Source organism: Muscardinus avellanarius (assembly GCF_963383645.1).
Source record: "Muscardinus avellanarius genome assembly, chromosome: 8".
Lineage (NCBI taxonomy): Eukaryota > Metazoa > Chordata > Mammalia > Rodentia > Gliridae > Muscardinus > Muscardinus avellanarius.
In genome coordinates, this window is record NC_137794.1 from 65,598,133 (window position 1) to 65,609,718 (window position 11,586).

The 11,586-nt window shown below is 43.2% G+C and overlaps 1 protein-coding gene across 1 annotated transcript in view; it reads right to left on the reverse strand.

The window, feature by feature from the left end:
* FYN (FYN proto-oncogene, Src family tyrosine kinase) overlaps positions 1-10,652 on the reverse strand; it is a gene marked incomplete at its 3' end in the record, with an annotated part of 135,176 nt that extends 124,524 nt beyond the window's left edge. Inside the window, exon 1 of the mRNA XM_080699813.1 lies at positions 10,583-10,652. The remainder of the gene's footprint in view (positions 1-10,582) is intronic.
* Positions 10,653-11,586: the final 934 nt, after the last annotated feature.

The following is an 11,586-nucleotide window of genomic DNA, read 5'->3' on the forward strand; positions in this document are numbered from 1 at the left end:
AACTTCAGAGATCTTTCTCCTCAGCCAGGACCCATTCTGAGAAGCCTCACTCTTCATCTGTCCGTTGTCCTTCAGTCCCTTCCATGGGAACAAGCTTACAGATTCTCCTGTGATGTGTAAACCGCTGTAGATACACTAAGAAGAGGAGTACGCAACGAGTAAGACAAATTCATCTGCTTAAGGACTCAAGACAATCTGTAAAGGAAAATGCCAATATATGATATTCAGAGTAAAATGTATTTGCTTTCTTTCAAATCTAAACTAGAAGTATCTACTATTGTGCTGTTAATCTACCAATTATGAAATCTAAGGTTTGGGTTTAAAGAAATCTAATGCTTTAGGTTATTAAATAACATCTCCAATGAAACCCAACTTTCCCTCTCTTCAAAAATCTAACAATCCACAAACCAAAACAGGATTACTACTCAAGCCTAATAGTTTTTAAAATGTAAAAGAAGATGTTAAAAACAAACATGCAGCCGGGGCGTGGTGGCGCACGCTTGTAATCCTCGGGCTTGGGAGGCGGAGACAGGAGGATTGCGCAGGCTCGAAGCCAGCCCCTCTGGCTTAAGAGACCCTGTTTCCAAATAAAATATAAAATAGGCCTGGGAGTGTAGCCAGGAGGCAGAAGGGTTCCATCTCCAGTGCCACCAAAAACAAACAAACAAACAAACAAACAAACATACAATAAACAAATAATTCAATTCATTTTTTCCCTTTTTTTCTTTTTTCTTTTGAGTACTAGGGACTGAACCTGGGGGCATTCTATCTCCCAGCTGCACCTCTAGCCCCTTTTATTTTTTATTTTGAATAATAATACTATTTTGCTAAGTTACTTAGGCCCTCACTAAGTTGCTGAGGCTGGTTTTGACCTGTGACCCTCCCATCTCAGCCTCCCTAGTACTGGGATTACAGGTGTGCACTACCACGCCCAAATAAGAATTCCATTTTTATACCAAATCTGACTGCCTTGACCAGCAGCAGTCCCGGTGCAAGAAACTGAGGACTCATCTGGGGAGCTTCAGAATGCACAAATTAGGTATCTACATTACAGATTCAGGATGGGTACTATACAAACTCAGATTTCCTGCAGCACTGGGCCCTCTCATCTGAGGTCTAGTAGCATCTGTTCCTTTTTTATGTGGGTGGCTTGTGCTTCTCCAGCCACACAGCTGGTCTGGGATGACCTTCTTGTCATCCCAGATTCCCAGATACCTGGGACTACCATCCAGGCAGGTATTTACAGCCTGAAGCAGGAACTACAGCGTGGGAGGCACAGCCAGAGATGGTTGTAGGAAAGGGAACTTGGAAGAGCTGGAAAGTCCTGGCTTTAAGCCTGAAAGATCAGGCTTGGTTTTAGTTCCACCTGAGCAGCAGCGTGACCTCCAGAAAGACACTTCACTAGTCTGAGCCATTGTGAGGGAGAAAAGTAAAAGAAGTTCCACATGTAGAAGAGACCAGCGTGCAACTTAGCGAGGAGCAGATGCTCTGCTCAAGTTTCTCCTCTTGATGTCAAAGGCCAGAAACAAAATTGTTGAGCTCAATCTATTACTATAGCAAAATTCCCCTGGTCATCAAGGAAGTGGTTAAAATAATATCATCATTTCAAGCCACGTATGGAGGTGGAAGTCTGTAATCCTGGTATTTGGATGGATGAGACAGGAGGATCACAAGTTGGAGAGCAGCCTCAGGAACTTAATGAGACTCTTGGTAATCTAATGAGGCCTGTACTTTGAGGTAGAATACCCCTGGGTTCAATCTCTACTACAAAACAAAACAAACAAAACAAAACACCATCATTGCAAACACATGAAGGTCTAGAGCATACAAAGAACTGTAATGTCAGGATGTCAGAAAAAGAAAGTAAATGGCAATAAAGAAAGAAAGCCGGCAAGCAAGCAGGCAATATCCAAAGTAATCACTGCCTCAGGTAGAGATTATCCATGGCAACTCAAACATAGATGAAAGGGAGGTAGGAACGGGATGTTCACAAAAGATGCATGTACTAGATAGACCACACGTGACTAACTCAAAACTCACATGATTGCCTTACACAAGAGATCAAACTTAGTAGCCCTGAGGATGGTGGAACAACTTGACATTATGATGTTTTATCAGTTACATCCTCCATGATGTAACTGATGTACTGTCAGGCATAAGACATCACTTATGAAGTATCCTTGCCAAAGGTGTTCAACCTTCATTTAATGATAAGCCTTTAGGTCTGATGCTTTTCAGGAAGAAAGGAAGAGTTTATTTATTTATTTATTTTTTGGTGGTACTAGGGGTGGAAACCAGAGGCTTTCTATCTCCAGGCTATATTCCTAGACCTTTTTTATATTTTATTTGGAAACAGGGTCTCACTAAGTTGCTAAAAGCCTCACTAAGTAGTTGAGGCTGGCTTCGAACCCGTGAGATCCTCCTATCTCAGCCTCCCAAGCGCGGGGATTACAAGCCCAGCAGAAAGGAACAGTTTAAATGATGCTGTGAAGAAGCAGACAAGTCTAGGGTGTAGGACATTCTACACCATGACAACTGTGGACTCTTCAAAAAGTCATAAAAGAAGAAAAAAGAAGCCATACACTGTTTTCTAGGATAAAGGAAAAATGATCAAATGCAGCAAGTGAATGTGGTTAGATATTGGATTAGATTTTGGAGGGATAGGGAGATGTGAATATGGATCAGACATTGGATGATATTATAGAATTATTATTAGATTTCCTAGATGTGATAATAGTATTGTTATGACGAAGGTCTTTATTGTTAGGAGGGACATAGTAAAATATTTAGAGGCAAAATGTCAAGATATTTCCTACTTCCAGATGGTTCAGCAGAAATTTGTACAATAGTCATAATTTTTATTTAGAAGTGAAAGAGGGAAGTAAAGCAAATATAGTAAAAATAGTGAATTTAGGTAAAAGACTTATAGATGTTTTATAATTCTCCTATCAAGTCAGTTTGAAACTTTTCAAAATAAAAGGTTGGGAAAGAAACTAGAAGAGAGATAAAACAACAGTGCGTGCACACACACGCGCGCGCACACACACACACACACACACACACACACACACACACACACCAAACAGGAGAGAAAAAGATCAGATAATATCACTACCTTCATCTTTGAGAAGTCCCTTGTTGCAGATACTGAGGCCATCTTCCCTGAGTGTCTTCTCATCCACTATGGTTATATTTTTGTCACTTTAATAAGTTTCATGTGCTTTCACTCAAATCCACACAGCCACTATGTCAGCATCTTTGTTGGCTGACATGGGAACCAAACTTTAAACTCTGATAGCAAGCTTAAGAGTCCACCAGGTAGGTATGAAGCCTGAGATAACAACCAAAGCCTCCTGAAATTGACATCTAAATCCCTATCAGGATGATTTTAAGCCAGCAAGATCAGATCAAAGGCTGTGGGTGGCACATCCCATTGGGGTCCAATCTTTTCCAAAGACAGAAGACTTCCTGGGCATTGATGGAGGAAGGTCAGGTCCAGGGTGTAGCCAGACCACTGAGGTTTTTTAAAATCTGTTTCTGTGTATGGCATATTGTGCTTGAGTCCTGTTTACAGAGCAACAATGGTGTCATCTATAGGATAGCCACTCTGAATTCAATTGTTAAGAGTTCCCAATACAGACAGAATTCATACTGTGATGCCTTTAACTCAGAAAGGGCTGCAAAGGTGTGGTCTGGTGGGCGTCCAGCTCGACTGCACATTCACTGTACGCGCCCAGAGCTATGTTTCTTACTGGGTGGGTGGTCTGCCAGGGACAACTCTTCACTGGGCAGGACTGCCCCAGGTACTGGGGGACATTTATCATCCCTACCCTACTCCCTATGCACCACATAGCAAGAGTGTCTCCCCGTCTTTGACAGGAGGACAATGGCAAACACCACTATCCATTCCCAAATGCACTCAGCCTTAGACAGAGGCTGAATTTGGGAGCCTCAGTTTTATTTGGAGACAACACCAGCTCCACCAGCTAAGAAATGGTTTGGGAAGAGCATATGTGCTGCAGTCCTTTATAAATTAAAATTAGCTATACAAATGAGATCCCAACATGCATCCACCTGCCATTAGAGGAATGGCGGGGGGGCGGGGCCAACCACCTGGATCCAGGTGGGACCTATTTCGGTCTTGTCAATTAGCCATACACTAGAATGTGTGACAGATACTTACTCTGAAAATGGTTCCCATAATAAATGGAAAAACCTGTTTTATAAGTGTTGCTACAGATTAAAATCATTTCACAGTGTGATGTTTAGAGCGAAGGCAGGTGGTGAAAATGTGGGCTACTGTAGCAGGTGAGTACGCAGTGTCCCAGGTAGCCTCACAGGATCTGATTTAGGATGTCACCTACACTGCCCTGGTATGGAACTGAGGCTCCTCTTGGTGAGCTAGTGATAAAAGGGTTGTGGAGTGACTTCAGGGACCAGGAAGACAGAGCAGCAGAGAAGACGATGCCTCCGCCTCCCAGGTACAGGTCTGACTTTCACAATAATGTACTTTAAGCCGGGCGTGGTGGCGCACGCTTGTAATCCCAGCATTCGGGAGGCTGAGACCGGAGGATCGCAGTTTGGGGACAGCCTCAGTTGCTTAGTGAGGCCCTCTGCAACTCAGTGAGACCCGGTTTCAAAATAAAGAATAAAAAATAGGGCAGGGGTATAGCTTGGAGGTCGAATGCCCCTGGTTTCCATCCCCAGACCCGCAAAAAAAAAAAAAAAAAAAAAAAAAAGGTACTTTAGAGATGACTTTTTTAAAATTTTGAGCAATGATTTTGAAAGGAAATCTGCAAAGCAGGGTCAGACTGTTGCTGCAATCTCTGGTGGGACTGTAAGCCCTGAATGAAAGCCAGAGGGGTGCGTGGAACAGGGACCCTCATCATTTAGGGCACAGGAGCCACCAGGAGAGCCTGTTAGCATGAAGACACATCCACGACAAGAGTGCTAAAGTCCAAGAGCCTGCGAAGTGCCAGGGGGCTGTTGTGGGATGGACTCCGGCCAGTCTACCGCTGGTTCACACCTTCCTCCACCCAGCCCCACACCTGCATACTCCTTCCTTCTTTCCTTCCTTTCTTTTATTAAAAATAATTCTATTGTTCCATTGTAATTATACATTTTAGTGAGATTCAAAGTAATACATCCTTCATGCACACACCTCTTGGTGTGCTTCCCTCTGTATCCCACCCTGTTTCCATCTACTCTCCCTGTCCATGAAATTGTTTTTATTTTTTTAAATTCAAACCCCTCCCTTTATTCTTCTTTGGTGGCCCTGGGGATCAAACCCAAGGTCTCATGCATATAGGCAAGTGCCCTGCCACTGAGCAACATCCCCAGCCCACCTCTCCCTGCACTTTAAACAAGCTCTTTGGGTAATTCTGGGTGATTCTGATGTGGGAGGCCAGACTGGAGACTCGCGGATCCCTAGCCAGGCTGCCTTTAACTCTCCTGGAACGTTCTTGCTTTTATTTCATGACCTTCATATCTCAGAATTTAGGTAGAAGAGCTTCTCCAGCACTTAGGTCTGGATCATATATTTTTTTTCTTGTTCTGAGTTACAAAGTTGCTTGTTTTTACTCTTTATCTTTGCCTGCCATACCCACACATTGTGGAAATGACATGCTAATTTCATTGTGCTGGTCTGATTTCTTCTTTATCATTCACTTTTAAATAAGATCTACTCTAGGAAATACTGACCTGACAGAAAGCTCTGGCCTTTCCCTTAATGCCCCATGTCTTAGGTATTATGAGAGAAATGCAAGTGGCCACAGAAGCTGGACCAAGGAGGCAGAGCAGGCCAAAGATAGACCTTTCACCTTTGTTGTTGAAGAACAAAAGTGAAAGCAGGCACCTACTCCAGTCGATAGAAAGAGCAAGGGGGTGTGGCCCACCAGGACTGTCCGTGTGTGCAGGGGTGCTGAACATGCGGGTGTAATGGGCAGTTTCACCACAGATACACAATCATATTTAGTGCCAATGTGGTGCTTTTTATTTTTTTAAATTTTTTTCGATGTGGTGTTTTTTAATAGTCTCACTCAACCATTTACCTATTCAACTTTGGTATATTCCATTCAACTAAAAAATAGTAGAAGGATAATGTCAAGTCTCTAATTTTGGGGCTTGGCCACCTAAAATGAGATCCTTTAGCCTCTTCTATGGCCTTCTAGAACATATTTCTGCTGCATTCTTGTAAAGGAAAGACCACCAGAAAAGAAAAGGTAGTAAAATCAAATGAATATCATACCAAAGCTTTTGGTAAGAAAATATTTATGTCCACAGCACATGCCACACCCTTTCTGGGAAGATCCTACTGGCCTAGGAGCTGGGTTAGTGTATCCCAAAATATACCTCACAAGAAGCACAGTTATTCTCCAGAAATAGGCCTGTAATTAAGTACAGTCTTTTGAAGTGGATTGTTCTATATCACAACTTGACATATGTTGCTTTAATCTCTCTGCTTCAGCAAATGTAGCCATATTGGGCTACAAGAGCTCTCAGCGACTCATATTTAAACCAGCTTGTGGTGTCTCTAGCAAACTGATGCAAATAAATGGCCCTGCGTACCAAAAGCCGCCACCTCAGTCAGCTGTAATGAGATGCTCCCCTTGAGGCACTCCAGAATCTCCAACCTGTATTCAAAAGGAAGCGCAGCCCAGACAGAAAGGCCATCTCATCTCCCAGGTCATGTGGAGACAAACACGTCCACGGGAGCTGGGGCTGAGGTTCAGAGTAGCAGGCCACGTCTTTGTGTGAACGTGTGAACTTGGGGATCGCAGTGTACAGGTCTCCCTTTTATATGCAGGTATCCATTTAGTATGAGCCCAGCCTGAGCTGCCAGAGCCACATCTGTCTGAATTCATTTGCTTGGAGTCAAGGGAAGGGAGGAGGTAGCTTCTTAGGACCCTTTCAGCCCTGTAAATCCTCAACAAACTTACTTTTACATCTTTACCAATTATTGCATGTTAAAATCCTTAAAAATTTAAAGCTTCAAAGGCATGAGTATTATAGACATTTCACTTTTGTTAATTGTTTCTACTCTCAGTTTCTCAGCCGCAGCACAATGGGCATTTTGGGCTGGTCATTTTGTGTGTGTGTGTGTGTGTGTGTGTGTGTGTGTGTGTGTGTGTTACATGTTATAGGGCATTTAGCAGCAGCCCTCAGGGCATGCTATTAGCATACACTCTATCTCCCCTGAGTTGTGACAACTTGAAATGGTTTTGGATATTATTAAAATGTCCTCTGAGCAGACCAAACTGATTCCAGTTGAGAACCAGAACTCTCTATGTGATTATGTCTCATATTTATGTGATTTTCTCCTGACATGGCCAGGAGAAAAAAAATTTTTTTTCCTTGAAAAAAGGTTTTCCAAGGAACCCACAAGATTTAGTTTTAAGAATTTCCTCAGCTACTTAGTGAGGCTCTCAGCAACTTAGTGAGACCCTGTTTCCAAATAAAATATAAAATGGGTCTGGGAGTACAGCCCGGAGGTAGAAAGCCTCTGGGTTCCACCCCTAGTACCACCAAGAAAAAAAAAAAAGAATTTCCAAGCCGGGCCTGGTGGCGCACGCTTGTAATCCCTGCACTTGGGAGGCGGAGACAGAAGGATCGCACAGGTTCGAAGCCAGCCATGCTGGCTTAGGAGACCCTGTTGCTAAATAAAAATATAAAAATAGGTCTGGGAGTGTAACCCAGAGGTAGAAGGATTTCCAGGAACCCCAGTACCACCAAAAAAAAAAAAAAAAAGAAGAAGAATTTCCAACTTGTTCTTACTCAGAGTGAAGAATCGGGATCTGTGACACACTACCTCCTCTAAAGTTTTATAAGCAGCATTGTTACTGTCTCCAACTGTGGGAGTCAGGACACTGGTGGGGATAGATTTGCTGCCACTGACCTCCTGGACTGCTGAGCTTCAGGAGCTCTGTTCTTAGAAGACTGCTCCACAGAAATCCTCCACAACCTACGGTAGGCGCTCAGTCCTGAAGGTGACTATGTTGGGGTAGGGTATCTTCAGAGGCAATGTCTTCAGGCCAGACCCTAGAGGCAGCTTCTCTAGTCCTGGGCACCGTAGAGCAGGTGCCTCCTCAGGGAGCTTCACAGGGTGGGCAGGACAGGAGAAAAACAGCAGAGAGCAAAGAGGCCAAGAACAGGAGGTGGGACGTTCAGCCCGGAGAAGAGAATGTGAATGAGGAAGGAAAGTGTCTAACCATCTGCTGGACTGGTGTCTGAAGAAATGAGTGGCCCTCCTTACAAAGTGACTAAGAGCAAGCAGGTGATTCAATAAGCACTTAAATATTTATCACATCCCTTTGATATGCCAGGCAGAAAGGAAAAGGACCAAACCCCTGGCCCATCGACCACATACTGGTATTCCATCTAAGAACTACATTGTCTTTTCTTTCTTCCCACCTTCCCTCATCTCATTTCTCATCCTTTCTTTTTAATAAGTCCAGATAATTACATAGTTGTTTGTCTAACTACTTGCTTTTTAAAATTAATTAATTTGGGGGAGTGGTACTGAGGATTGAATACAGGGATGTTTTCCCTCTGAGCTACACCTCCAGCCCTATTTTACTTTTCATTCTCACACAGGTTCTAGATAAGTTGCTGACAGCCCTGATAAATTTCTGAGGTTAGCTTTGAAGCGGCGATCCTCCTGCCTCAGCCTCCCAAGTACTGGGATTAAAAGTGTGTGCTTGGCTTAGTTTTTTCCATTTTTAAAAATTAAGTTTAATTCACAGACAGCAAAATTCACTCTTTCTAGTGTACAGTTTCTACTGTACAGTTTTGTGAGTTTTCACAAAAGCATACGGTTGCATAAGTACCACCATATTTAAGATATGAAACAATTTTATCACTCCTCTAAAAGTTTCCGAGTGTCCCCTACTTGTTTATTTATCATCTCATTGAGACAAACCATTTGTGCATGTGCGATAATTCGATGCAGGTATACAGCATGTAATGATCAAATCAGAGTAATAAGTAATAAGTACTTCCATCTGCTCAAACAGTAGTCACTTCTCTTTTCTTGTTATTTTGAAATATGTCATAGATTACTGCCACCAGTAGTTCCCCTACTGGGTTATAGAAACCCAGAGCTCATGCCTCCCTGTGTCTTAGTGCCCTAGCAAGCTGCCTTGTGCAATAGCAAGTTCTTTATCCCTGATAAAATGTGTTCTCCCCTGCCAGAGATTTTGTAGAAGAGACTCTTGGCTAGTGGGGGTGGGAGAGACCAGTCCTGAGGCCATATCTGTCTTTCTGTTCCATGAAACTGGAGTGTAGGCACCTACACACCTGCATCAGCCAACCTGCAGGGGCATGGTTGATTTTCTCCATCTCAAAACCAGATGCTTTTAGTAAAATTCAATAATTTCAGTTCCATAACTAGCTATCTGAGAAGCTGCATAATAAGCATGAACTTAAAATATTATAACAAAACCAGAAGGAAGGTTTGGAAATGAAAGCTTGAATATGGTGACTGAGGTATGAACCAATGGTACCATCTACTCCCAGCTCTCTTTTCTTTCTCATTGATGTGGTTCAAAATAACACCACCAAAATTGACAAAAGCTCAAACACTTGCGACCGCACTTGGTCGCAAAGGTGGCAGGAAGGGAAGTTCAATTAGTCAGGCTTATCTGAATGGGTGGACAGGGTCACAGACGAAGGAAATGCCACAGAGGCTCCCAGAGCAGTTATAAAGTGAACCCTGAAGGAGAAGCAGCAGTGAGGCCCAGTGACATCAAGTGGGCATGGCCAGCCCAGCCCAGCCCAGCCCAGCAGCTGCCACACGCCTTGGCCTCAGGGGCAAATACCCAGGCTCCCAATAAGGCTGCTCTGTTGCAGAGAACGACTGCTTTGTTGAGCACCTACTGTGCCCAGCACCACTACACTCATTTTATTGTCACAAAAACGTACGAGCTTGTAACACTGAAGGCCTCATTTTACAGAAGAGGAAACTGAGAGCCAGGAAGTTTCTATGACAACCAGTAGGCATGGAACTTGAATCTTACCCTAGGTCTCCTGACCCAAAGACTGCCCTTTCTGCTATTGCTAGCAAGGTCTGGGTGGCTGCTGAACTGAATGTTCTTAGTCTCTCGGGCCACTGTCGTGCCAGTCTGTGGGCGAGCTCACAGGCATGCTGGATTCTTAATTTCCTTTAATTTCCTATACCCAAGCAGCTAACTGCCTGCTCCTTTCTTATTTTAACATACAGGCAATAAGAATCTCTCTGCTTCAGAGATTTTATTCTATTCTCTTGGTTGGCAAGTTTATTACTCATATTACACAGCTGGCCTAGAACATAAACTAAACTGCTAGGGGTATTCTGTACCCCATATCCAGAAACCCCTCAAAATCTAGACCGACTATATTTTAGAAAGCCTCATGTTGCTTAATAACATTAACAAGGAAAAAAATGTTGTACTGTCAGAAAACACAACTTAAGCAGCACATTTAATTATAAAATTCCACTCTAAGTTCACTGCAGATCCAGAAGATTCAGAGAACAAGGCAAAGGCTTTCCTTCATGGGCACCATTTTACAACTACACATTACTAGGAATAAATGCAGTGACACTTACCAAAATTTCCGCCGACTATCACAAACTTTATATACACCACATGTCTTCTAAAACAGCGGCAAGACTGGTCCTAAAAAGCAATACAGCGAAAGAAAAAAATTATCATTCAACTATGTAATTTAATATGTAGTATGTTTCTCCTCTGAAGACAGTGACTTCTTCCCCCTGCTCTCCTTACCCATTGATGCACCAAACTCTACCTGCCAGTTTCCTCTTTGTTTTTCATGGAAAAATGAAACCAATTATTTTAACTTATACTAATAATTTTAACTTACACTAAAAACTAGGCAATGAAATAAACCAGAGACTGTGCTTATAAATACTTGAATTTTGATAAATAACCAAAGACAAGAGTAGGAAAGTATCTAGAATGGCACTCATATATCATTTCCCAAAGCAATTCCTCCCCCCCCCCCCCCCGTAATACCTTCCATTTCATCCAGCTATCTGAGATCCTGAGCAATTTTCCTAAAGTCTCTTTTTTTACTTCATTTTACTACTTGTGAATAGGGCTTTATGGTACTAACCTCTACACAGTCCTGATGAGGATTAAATGATAGCAATATAAAGAACATGGCAGGACTCAGAAGTGTCTGGCATACAGTGAGCACTCAGTCCACATTCTTCTAGTATCCCTGGCTGGAAACCTGACATGGCCTCCTTACCTCTGTTTTTAACCAAGGCCCATGACTTGAGTCATAGCCATGCTGGGACTCAAAGCTTCTCTCCCTTCTCATCCTGACATTTCATCTGGTCTGCACCATGCCTTATAGAATCCAGTCATGCCTCACAGAACACAGTCTTCCAGCCTCTGGTTTCTTCCCTTCCCTTCTCCCTCTCCAGGCCCTGCAAGCCTCCTTCCTGTTCCTTCCCATCACCTGCACCTTTATCTGCAAAACCGCAGCAGCCCATTCCTTGAGCTCATCCCAGTTCCCACATGTTCCCACCTGACACTGAAGCTGCCAGCTGTCTGTTCTGCCACCACCTCTTCCCACTGTCCAGCA